The sequence below is a fragment of the Arachis duranensis genome, chromosome 1 (assembly GCF_000817695.3).
Source record: "Arachis duranensis cultivar V14167 chromosome 1, aradu.V14167.gnm2.J7QH, whole genome shotgun sequence".
NCBI lineage: Eukaryota > Viridiplantae > Streptophyta > Magnoliopsida > Fabales > Fabaceae > Arachis > Arachis duranensis.
In genome coordinates, this window is record NC_029772.3 from 20,701,809 (window position 1) to 20,702,144 (window position 336).

The following is a 336-nucleotide window of genomic DNA, read 5'->3' on the forward strand; positions in this document are numbered from 1 at the left end:
AGTGTTTAGCTTTGTCTCTTCTCTCTACGTTTCTCGTTTCTCAGAAGAGGTGGGGTTCTAGGGTTAGAGTTTCTCAATTTGAGAATTAGGGTTTCTGATTTAATTTGGGAATTTATGGTTAAAGTTAAGTTTTTATAAAAGAATATGGATAAAATAGATATTTTGATAAAATTAGTAAATAGAATAATAATTTTAAAATCAAATATACTCTATATAAAAATATTTAAGAACATCAAAATGATCAGTAAAAGTAATTATTTTTAATTTACATTATAAAAAAAACATATTAATTACGATTTATCAAGTACAGTTTAAAATCCAAAATGTCAATTATCT

At 22.9% G+C, this 336-nt stretch overlaps 1 protein-coding gene across 1 annotated transcript in view; it reads left to right on the forward strand.

Annotated features, from left to right (window-relative positions):
* LOC107482457 (uncharacterized) overlaps window positions 1–336 on the forward strand; it is a 4,275-nt gene that overhangs the window by 252 nt on the left and 3,687 nt on the right. The window lies entirely within an intron of this gene.